Source organism: Lissotriton helveticus, chromosome 11 (genome assembly GCF_964261635.1).
Source record: "Lissotriton helveticus chromosome 11, aLisHel1.1, whole genome shotgun sequence".
Classification (NCBI taxonomy): domain Eukaryota; kingdom Metazoa; phylum Chordata; class Amphibia; order Caudata; family Salamandridae; genus Lissotriton; species Lissotriton helveticus.
In genome coordinates, this window is record NC_136072.1 from 408294659 (window position 1) to 408305337 (window position 10679).

The following is a 10679-nucleotide window of genomic DNA, read 5'->3' on the forward strand; positions in this document are numbered from 1 at the left end:
TGACATTCTAATTTACTCTGAATCTGTGGAAGAGCATGAAGAACATGCTAAGAAGGTCCTGCAGAGGTTGCGAGAAAACAATCTATTTGTCAAACTAGAGAAATGTGCATTTAAAGTATCTTCTGTAGAGTTTCTGGGGTTCATGCTAGCACCTAGTGGAGAAACAATGGATGAAAACAAGATTAAGGCAGTTATTAACTGTGAATCTCCATAATCAGTGAAAGAAATTCAAAGTTATAGAGGCTTTGCAAATTTCTATAGGAGATTTATTCAAGACTTCTCCCAGAAGTTAATTCCTATGACCAGATTACTTAAGAAAGATGTCAGATTCGAATGGACAAAAGAAACTGAAGAATCTTTCACCCAACTAAGAAAGGATTTCACCACTGCACCAATATTACTTTGTCATGATCCATCCAAACCCTTCTATTTGGAAACAGACGCTTCCAACTTGGCATTGGGAGGAGTGCTGTCCCAAAGGCATAAGATTACCGGACAACTGCACCCAGTGGCTTTCCGTTCGAGGAAGCTGACTACAGCAGAAGTTAACTATACAACAACTGAAAATGAGTTATTGGCCATCAAAGATGCCTTCAATGAGTGGAGACACTATTTGATGGGTGCAAGACATATGGTCACAGTTTATTCGGATCAAAGAAATTTGAAATTTTTTAAGTCAGCCTGAACTTTTACACCCAGACAGTTACGTTGGTCATTGTACTTTGCCGACTATGACTTCATCATTACCTATAGACCTGGTTCACAAAACGGTAAGGCAGATGCCTTGTCTAGATTGGGAACTGAAGGAGTGTTGGAAGAAGTCGAAAATCAAACAATCATTCCTGCTGAAAGGGTGAGCAGTATTGCAGGAATCTCGGGACAAAGAGATCGGAATTTAATGACCACTGAAGAAATGGAGAAGTGGGTTAAAGAGGATTCAAGACGAGCAATTCGAGAGGGGTTACCGTATCATAATGGAGCTCTTTATTTGCCCACACCTGAAATGCAGCAAAAGGCCTTGAAGGAAAGTCATGATAGCATCTTGGCCGGACATAAAGAAATTTCAAAGACTGAAGAGTTGGTGAGACGATGTTTCTGGTGGTCGGACATGATCAAAGATGTACGCCAATATGTAACCACATGTGAGATTTGCGCAAGGGGAAAATCTGAGAGGCAAGCTCCCAAGGGGTTACTGCAACCTCTGCCAACCCCACCTTACCCATGGCATACAGTAACATTAGATCTAATAGTCGATCTATCCTCAAGTAACGGGTTTGATATGATATTAGTGTGTGTAGATGCCTTTACTAAGATGACCCATTTTGTACCTTTAAAAGGGGTGCCTACAGCGAAGGTTCTAGCATGCACATTTAGCCAAACTATTGTTCGAGCTCATGGTATACCTAAGGTCTTAATTTCAGATAGGGGTTCCCAATTCTAGTCCCATTTATGGAAGGCCTTTACTAAAAAACTCAACATTGAAACCAGGTACACAACTAGTTATCATCCAGAGACAGATGGCCAAACAGAAAGAACAAATCAGGAATTGGAGCAGTACCTTAGATTGTGTCTGTTAGATCAGGAGGGTGATTGACCAGATTACCTGTGGGCGGCAGAGTTTGCCCATAACAATGCAAAAAATGTGTCTACTGGTTAATCCCCTTTTTATCTAAACACAGGGAGACATCCCCACCAATCTTTAAGTTTTCAGGAGGTGGAGGTTTTGGCAGTAACTGATTTAGTTGAACACATGACACAAGTGCATAGTTTAGCCACTGAGAACTTGACCACGGCTAAAGAGAGTTACACATTCTATGCTAATAAAAAGAGAAGGTAGAGCGGGCGGTGGAGTCGCTGCTATTATTCGCTCCCAATTTCTCTTTACTGAACTAGGTATTATGCTAATTCCTAACACTGATATTCTCACGTTAAAGTTCACTTCCCCTCAATTGTCTTTTATATGTGTCCTTGTTTATCGTCCCCCTGAAAGTATGTCCCAATTCCCTTCACAATTTGGTAATTTCATTTCCCAGTTAGCTATTAATTCGGCCAAACTTCTTATCATCTGCGATTTTAATTATTGGCCGCAGGACCCTCGGGAAAGCAATCTGTCCGCTGATTTTACAGATATGCTTCATGCCTTGAATTGTAGACAGCACATCTCAGTCGCGACCCATATTAAAGGACACATTCTTGATCAAGTTTGGTCGGCGAATCTTGTCATCTCCCCGCCCTTAGTCTATCCCTGTGCTTGGTCGGATCACTCTTTTATTTCTTTCACGTTAAATCTCACTCTACCTATTCGTCCCCCTCCCACTGTTAATTTTAGGGCACGCAACTGGAAGCGCGCTGATATTTCTCAGTTCCATTCTATTCTGCTAAATACTATCCCCAGTGACTCCTCCCTTAACTTCTCCCAAACCACTACCCTTGACACATGGCTGAGCCAGGCTAGCGACATAGTTGCTCCGATAAGAATCATTAAAACTAAACGTCCTCATGACGCTCAGCGCTGGTATACGGACCAACTCAAACAGGAAAAACTAATTCTCAGACAAGCAGAGCGAAGTTGGCGACGTAACTACGACCCCCCAAAAAAAAACCATTTACATGAATCTTTTGAAACTTTATAAAAACTCTATTCTCCAGGCCAAAACCGCATATTTTTCACAAAAAAATTCTTAGTTCATCTTCCAAAACTAAAGACATTTTTTCGATTGTTAGAGAACTTTCTTTGCCCGATCGTATCACTGCACAGCCCCAACCCTCAAAAGTCTTCTGGGATTCACTTAACTCATTCTTTATCGAAAAAATCTCCTCCATCAAAAACAATATCCCTTCACCGTCTTCTTCTAGTGCTCATCTTTTACCCCCTAGAAATCCTTGTAGCCTGTCTGAATTCCCTCTGATTTCCCAGACTGAATTTATTTCTCTGTTACACGCAGTTAGCTCAGGCTCTCCCAACGATTGCTGCCCCCCACAAATCCTAAAAGCTGCCTTTTTGGCCTGTCCTGGCCCTCCCTTGGCCCTCCTCAATGATTCACTCTCTACAGGCTCTGTCCCCAATGCTTTCAAACAAGCTGTCATTGTACCCATTCTTAAAAAACCTAGCACCGACCCTTCCGTTCTGAGTAACTACCGGCCCATTTCCCTTTTGCCGTATTTGGGGAAGGTTCTAGAAACCTATGTCACTCGCTGCCTCAGCGCATTCATTGAAAGCTCTTCCTTCCTCGATGACCAGCAGGCTGGATTTAGACCAGTCCATTCAACTGAAGCGGTCATCGCGGCGGTAATGGATGCGCTGAGACTAGGCGCAGATCGCAACCTTACCCAAGCCCTGGTCTTATTAGATCTGTCCGCAGCTTTTGACACGGTCGACCACGACATCTTGATCGACCGTGTCGGAAATGCGGACATCCAGGGCTTGGCTTTAACTTGGATTCGTTCCTTTTTGCATCAACGTTCCCAATCGGTTCATTTATCCACTTTCTCCGCTCCCTTCTCTTCACTTTCCTGTGGTGTTCCCCAAGGTTCTGCTCTTTCGCCCCTCTTATTTAATCTTTACATGCACCCTCTCTTAGCCTACCATCATCATACCTCAGTTACCATCTTTAATTACGCAGATGACTTACAGCTAATCTTCCCTATTGACACCTCCTCTGCTTCCCGTACCAACTTCCAGTCCACTATGTCTACCATCTCTGAGTGGATGCATTTTAGCCAGCTGAAGCTTAATCCCAGTAAGACAGAGCTTGTTCTGACAGGTGGGCCTTCCAATCCCTGGGATTCCAGTTTTTGGCCCCAATCTCTTGGCCCTTCACCCTGTCCTGTCGATACTGTGAGGAGCCTTGGCGTGATCATTTCCAGCGATTTGTCAATGAGACCTCAAATCAACGCTGTCACTTCTGCCTGCTTTTACCATCTGCGCAGAATTGGCAAAATCCGCAGGTTCCTCACTACAGAGGCTCTTGTACTTGTGATCATGGCCCTTATCATCTCCCGTATCGACTACGCCAATTCTCTTTATGCTGGGATTCCCGCTTACCATCTTCATCGGCTCCAGCTGGTGCAAAATCAGGCGGCCAGACTGGTTTTCCAACAGCCAAAACACCAACATGTCTCGCCCCTGCTGAGGAGACTACATTGGCTCCTGGTAGCCTATCGCTGTACTTTCAAACTGGGATGCACTGTTTTTAAGTCATTAATCGGTCGCGTCCCTGCTTTTACTTCACGCAGTCTCAAGCGTTACATCCCGTCTAGGAACTTGCGTTCCTTGGACCACAACCTCCTAATCATTCCAAGGTTTAAACGTAAAAAACTTGGTGGCTCCTGTTTTTCGTTTCTCGCCCCCTCTACTTGGAATTCCCTTCCCGCCTCTATCCGACTCTGTCCAGATTATTTTTGCTTCCGTAAACTCCTAAAAACTCATCTTTTTCAGTTAGCCCACAATTGAACCCTCTGTTTCCTTGCTATGTTTGTCTCTGAGCGCCATGAAACCAATTGGTGTCCGTGCGCGGTAGAAAACGTTTTAACATACCATAACATAACAGAAGAAGAGAACCAGAATTACAAGTAGGAGATAAGGTTTGGCTGAACACCAAGAATCTCAGGCTTAAGGGAGTCAGGAAACTACAACCAAAGTTTGTGGGACCCTACCTGATAGAGAAAAAATGAAGTGCCTTAAACTATCAGTTACGTTTACCCAAAGGGTTGAGTGTTCATCCAGTATTTCATGTCTCTTTACTAAAGAAGGTGTCAAATGATTTACGGATCAATAAACCCCCAAAACCAATTCAAACAGAAGAAGGGGAAGAGTTTAAGGTATAGCAGGTTTTAGATGCTATAATGCAGAAGGGAAGATTGTACTATTTGTTAGATTGGAAGGGCTATTGGCCAGAGGAGAGATTGTGGGAGTTGTCCACCGATGTTCATGCCCCTAGGTTGATTAGAGAATTTCATAGAAGATTTCCAAACAAACCCAAGCAGAGAGGAAGTACTTTGAGGGAGGGTGCTGTCAGGATTATCAGACCTCATACTAGGAAGGGGCTTGTGGTAAAAGCCAAAGTATTCAAGTCGGGCCTTAAAAGGAAGAAATTGTATAGGCAGAACCAACCTTTGATGAGCACTGTACCAAAAATGGACACCAGGAGTAGATTACTTGAGCAGCAGGTAGGTGCTCTAGAACTTGGCAGCAATCACCGAGTTCCAGGTGTCGTGCCCGACGTGTGGTGCACTTCTCCTAATCTGCGAGAAGAGAAGGACGTTTTTCAGTTGCGCCACGAAGTCTAGTGAGGAAAAAACTGCGTTGCGTTTTAAGAAAAGGCATTTTCGTCGCAGAACAAAAGTCGGAGATTACCAAGATTAAGTAAGACCATTCCGAATATTGATCCTGGGTTTTGAGCAAGCGCGAGAGTTGGGGAGGAGAAGTCTTAACTCTGTTCATGCACATTGGGTAATTCTTAGTAGCCCGACTGTGAATGTGAACTGCAAAATATTCAGAGTCAAAACAAGTCCGTGGAATAGGGCAAGAGGCTTAATTCAATGAATAGGAGGAAACTAAGCTAAATTAGGTTCTTCAAGTCAATACAGCTAATAGTATGTCGCATGAGTCCTCGGAGTGAGGCAACTTCAAGGGAATGCTTAGTAAAGGTTGCAACAGTGATTAGCGAACAAGAGAAAAAAGAAATAAAGAAAAAGCCTTTTAGGTGAAGCAAGACAGTACAACATAAAGAAATACTTACCATAACTGAATCCAGATGAGACATTGTTGTACCTTTAAAAAGGTGAGGAACCTGTAAAACATAGAGATAGAATTAGGGCTTGGAGATAACACAGAGGAAAAATGCTAATGATATCATACATTTAGTTACAGCACGAGAAGTCAATATTAAATGAATAAGAAGAGAAGCACAGGTCACACATATACAGGGTAGGTAAAAGAATGTATCACTATATTAAGGAATTACAAGAGGTACTAATGTATTAATGAGTGCATTTCTTTGCAATTGTTAACAAGCCTCAGTGCTTGAGGGGGATTACGCGCACACCTACCTGCCACAAACGGACTCGCTGTCTCAGGGGGCCGCTGACCACGCCCGCACCTGGCTGCCTGATTTAAGGACCTCACCGATCCGGCTACACGGGAGCCACAGCGCTTGAGGGAGATTACGCGCACACCTACCTGCCACAAACGGACTCGCTGTCCCAGGGGGCCGCTGATCACGCCCGCACCTGGCTGCCTGATTTAAGGACCTCGCCGCTCCTGCTCCTCGGGACGCACGCGGGTGCGCGCCGGGCCAAAGGCAGGCCCGTTTAATCCCGTTGTAGCCCAGAAGAGACAAGACCGGGCCCACCCTCTAACATCTAGCAAAAGAGCCGTAAGTACTGTGACACTATAAATTGTACTGATTGGGGATAATGGCGGCCCGAAGGGGTATGAAAACAACTACGGGAGGAACAGTAGCTGGGACATTGGACAAATTTATTTTACATGCGTCATCTGTTCTAGAACATGAAATAGCCATAACGGAATGCCGTCTTTCTTTGGACCCGGCATTCACTAAGAGATACTCATTGGGACCTTTGGCTCAAGCCCGTATACCAGATCATGCTCAACCAAAGGTTCACACAATAGGCTCTTTTGGGGGTTCAGGAATACCAAATGAAGACATTGCAAATATAACAGATCTGAATGACCGTCTGTCGTCTAATCCAGCCTTAAATAAGTTACCTGCCGTCGAAGAGGCTCAAACCATTTCTGACCTTGACGCCCGTAATGAAGGAGCTATACCTAGAAGGAAATGGACGGGCGTAGTCTAACGTGGCAGGAAGCCCAAACAGCCAAAACTCAATAATTCCAAGTGTTTCCCCACTGTAGAATCAATGGAGAAAGGGCCCCTTCCAGCGAGTAACGTTGTTGAAGCTGTTAATACTACATCTATAGCTTCCTCAACTGAAGAATTGTTGTTGGAAAAACTGAGTGCAGTTATATTAGCCTCACTAAAGCCTTTTTCACCAAACACCTCGGCTATCTCCACTCAGCAACCACTAATTATCCAATCATGTAACAACGGCAATAGAGCTGCTGATGAACTACTATGTTCGGGAGTGGTAAAAATGAAAAATCCAGAGAGAGATTCACCAAATCATTCCAAAGCTGACTATACTAAGCCTGAGTCAGCACATATTGATTTACCTCCGGAAAGTAACCCCTATGTTGTTGTTCTTGCTGGGGTACCTAAGTCGTATGTGGAATTAAAAAACAAATCAATCTATTGGCTTAATAATAATGGACCATTGCCAAGGAATGTCCAAAGTCAAATCTTGTTTGCCAGAAGAGTGGAGTGGGTGGGACAAAGACCTAAAAATGTGGTTGGGGACTGTATAGTCATTAATTTTAAAGATCGTAGGGTAGTTAACCATGTTTGTGGGGGTTCTTTTAGAAGTGCCAACTCTATAATTCAGTCATTGGAGCTAAGTTATTTTTACCCACCCCCTACCTATTTTCCCACCCGTCCACAACTTGGACATTTGAGTGGATGGCAAATTCAACATGGGAGGATGAGAGTTGGCGAGCGAATGTGGGGAAATGAGTGTCAGCTAGGCTTCCCAGTAAGTAATAGGTACAGTGTATTGGATCAGGTAGATTGACCATCATTGCCTCTCCCTTTTCCTGTACTTCACATTGTAGAGGAGCAGAGTATTAAAAGTAAAGGAAGAACTGCTGGGGTAAAAGAATATTTAGTGCCTAGAGTAGAAGCTGTGAGTGTTAATGGATTACTATCTTCAGTTGATAGTGAGGTAGAGGTTCTAACTCATCCCCAACCAACGTTAATGGATGAGCTCGTACTACCTTGTACTACTAGATCAACCTTAGAAGTTTTATCCTCTCCATGTCTGTATAGTAATCGAGCTGGTAGATTGGAGGATAAGGGCCCGTGGCTGTGTATGGGGAAGGGGCAAATAGGCACGAAAGAGTCCCTTAAAGTGTTGTCCTGGAATATTGCGGGTCTCACAGCTAAATTAGACTCACCTGAGTGGTGTGCTTTTGTTGACCTTAATGGGATTTGACTTTTTCAGGAGACGTGGGTTATAAACCCTGTCCATAGAATGTGGTTTGTTACATTTCATGAGCCAGCTATCAAGGGCCTAAAAGGCAGGCCATCGGGGGATTGTGTATTTGGGCGGGAACACATCTTGGATTTACAGTGAAGAGGGTTGACACTAATTGCCCTGATTTAACTTGCATCGTATTGATCCATGAAAAGATAAAAAAATTGGCACGTATAAATATTTATTCTTGGCCAGTAAGGTATGCTGGAACTTCCCAAACCTTGGATTCACTGACAAACCTCTTGAGTTCATTTTCAGGTGATGTTCTCTTTATGATCGGCGGTGATTTTAACTGCCATTTTGAACCCTTAAATGGTGTTCCACCGATTACTACCGAAGAAGACGAAATCTGGTTAGTCCCCCCCCACCTATATATATCCTGTAAAGGGGTGGTCCCCACTTGTACTACAATTGACCTCCCTCACTTATTTGTTTTCGGTAAGGGCATTTAATGGCCGCTTCCAGGGTTATATACCTGGGCAATCAACATACAGTGGACTGGGTCATGCATCATTAATTGACTACTTTCTGATCAGTTTAGAACAGTGGCACAAAGTTTTAGACTTTAGTGTTGCTAAGCGTACGGAAAGTGATCATAATCCTCTGATTATGCAGATGTATTTCTGTATGCATGATGCAGAACAGGACCCTGGAAGTTTACCAAGAAGTGATATTAGAATAGTAGAAGGAGGGAGGCGCATCCGATGGGCCACCATTAAACAATCCACAGAAAATATGGCAAAAATGTATAGGAGTATAATCCCACTGCTAGAAAAGGCAAGTAGTCTCCAAGAAAACTTCTTCATGACTGGTACTGGCGAAGATATGGGTGAAATTCACCAGGAACTAGTTGTAACACTGACAGATTTTTTCCATAACCCAAGGCCCACTAAGCGTAAACATTTGGGTGATAGAATCCCCTGGTTTAACAGGGGGTGCAGAGAAATGAAAAGTAGTTTGCTTCTGGCTCTTAAACAAGGCAACCGTTTAGGTGTTGCTGAAGCAAGGCTTGCTTATAAAAAAATTATTTTTAATGCAAAATCGGAGTGGGAAGCAGACGCTGGCAGGCTATCCATTCTGCCCTTGTTCTTAAGGAATCGAGGACCTTCTGGAACCTAGTTCACACAGGGAAACCAGAGGGCAAGCCTACCATCGATATAAATATTTCTGAGGAAGCATGGCGCTTATATTTTAAAGAACTGTATTCAAATTCATTAACTGAGGCAAGTGAACCCCCAGCTAGCCTTTTAACCCCAGACCCCACGTGCTGTGCACTACCATGCACAGCAGAGGAGGTTCAAATGGCTTTAATCAAGCTTCAATTGAACAAAGCGCCTGGTTTAGACAGGATTCCCGGCAATGTTTACAGAGATGAGCAGGCGGTTTGGGTACCCTACCTCCTATCATTATTTAATGAAATTTTCCAGGGCTTACCAGTGCCCTGCACGTGGTTGGGGCGGAGATCGTCCCCATCCAAAAAAAGGGTTCACCGCTGGAACCAGCTAATTATAGGCCTATAAGCCTTATTGATGTGTCCCAGAAAATGTATGCAAGGGTCCTACTACAACGACTCCTGGACTGGATTAGTGATGAAAATATTTTGACACCGCTACAAGCGGGTTTCAGGGCCAGAACGTCTACAATAGATCAGTTATTTAAGCTCCAGGTACTTTACTGGAAACATGTCGTTCTGGAAGGGGGTAGCTTATACCTAACTTTCGTGGACTTGAAATCCGCATTTGATATGGTGAACCGAAACCAGCTATGGAATATACTGCTGACCATGGGGGCTCTACCATATCAATGCTACCAGCTTAAACGACTCCACGATGGGACATTTGCAAGAGTGAGGTATGGCAGGAATGGCCAACTGACGGACCCTTTTCCGGTTGTGAAGGGAGTAAGGCAGGGTTGTGTTCTTGCCCCGACCCTCTTTTCCCTCTTCCTCAATGGGCTGATAGAAGATCTTCTTGCCATCAAGGATATAGATTCCCCTAAATTGGCATCTCAAAGATTTCCCGCACTTATGTTTGGGGATGACACCCTGCTGCTTTCAAAGTCAGCCATGGGGATGCAGCGGGTGTTAAATCAATTGACCCAGTTCTGCAAAAAAAAGGAACCTTGTGGTTAATATCAATAAGACTAAGTACATGGTCTGAAATGCTAGTACCACCAATTGCCCACACCCGATAATGGAGGGCAGACCTTTGGAAAGGGTACCCCTTTTTGATTATCTGGGTTTATCTCTGAATGATAAAATGGGGTGGGGTCCACAAAAGGCTAAGGCAAATCTAAAATTAACACAGGCAGTGGGGGGAATTTTAAAAGTTAAAAGAAAACGTGTTTTACAAATTATAAGCCCGCCACTTGAAATATACAAAGTGCAAGCTAGGTGAGCTTATTTATATGTGGAAGAATTTTGGGGCCACACACCTTCAAATGAGCTAACAATAACTGAAAATAACTTTATTAGGCGTATTATGCTTCTTCCAAGAAATACACCGTTAGTGCCACTAAGGATGGACCTAAATATTTGCCTAACTGGGGATGTCATTGCTTCTCGCCTA